The sequence below is a fragment of the Elephantulus edwardii genome, unplaced genomic scaffold (genome assembly GCF_000299155.1).
Source record: "Elephantulus edwardii isolate Elephantulus edwardi_28Jun2011 unplaced genomic scaffold, EleEdw1.0 scaffold00097, whole genome shotgun sequence".
Taxonomy (NCBI): domain Eukaryota; kingdom Metazoa; phylum Chordata; class Mammalia; order Macroscelidea; family Macroscelididae; genus Elephantulus; species Elephantulus edwardii.
Genome location: NW_006399847.1, coordinates 4,536,200 through 4,537,206, shown reverse-complemented (window position 1 = coordinate 4,537,206; position 1,007 = coordinate 4,536,200).

Below are 1,007 nucleotides of genomic sequence, written 5' to 3'. Positions count from 1 at the left end.
TAGGAAGAAGGTTGGCCATCCACTTCTGAAATAGCAGGCCTCCGAAAACCTTGTGTACAACAGAACACATATAGATAACAGAAAGGGCAACTGAGGCTGAGCTTTCAGGTATGGAAATACAAAGGAAGATTAACAGTTGTAAGCAGACACTAATAATGATTGGGACATGTAATGTAAGAACCGCAAATGTCGGAAAATGAGATATTTTTAAGGAAGAAATGGAACGCATAAATATTGACATACTAGGCATTGGGAAGATGAGATGGACTGGCATGGGGCATTTTACGTTGGATGATTATATGATATATTACTCTGATGATGAAAAGGTGAGGGAAAATGGAGTTGCTTTCATAGTTAAGAAAGACATTGCTAGATCCATCTTGAAGTATAATATTGTGAGTGACAGGATAATATCCATATGCATACAAAGAAGGCCAGTGAACACCACTATCATTCAGATATATGCACCAACAACTAGAGCCAAGGAAGAGGGGACAGAAGATTTTTAACAACTTTTACAGTCAGAGATCAATCAAACATTCAATTAAGATGCATTGATAATAATGGGTGACTGGAATGCAAAAGCTGGGAATAGAGAAGAAGATTCAGTAGTTGGAAAAAATGGACTCAGTGACAGAAATGGAGCTGGAGAGAGGATGATTAAATTTTGCACTATCAATGACTTATTCATTGCAAATGCGTTTTTTGAGAGACATAAACACAGGTTATATACATGGATTTCACCTGATGGTCTGCATAGGAATCAGATTGATTACATCTGCAGAAAGAACCGCTAGAGAAGCTCAGTATCAGCTGTGAAAACTAGGCCAGGAGCTGATTTTGGAACAGACCACCAACTACTCATATGCAAGTTCAAGCTGAAACTGAGGAAAAATGAAACTTAGTCCACAGGAACCAAAATATGACTTTTAGTCTATCCCACCTGAATTTCAGAACCATCTCAGGAACAGGTTTGAGGACTTGGCCACTAATGAGCAAAGACAAGA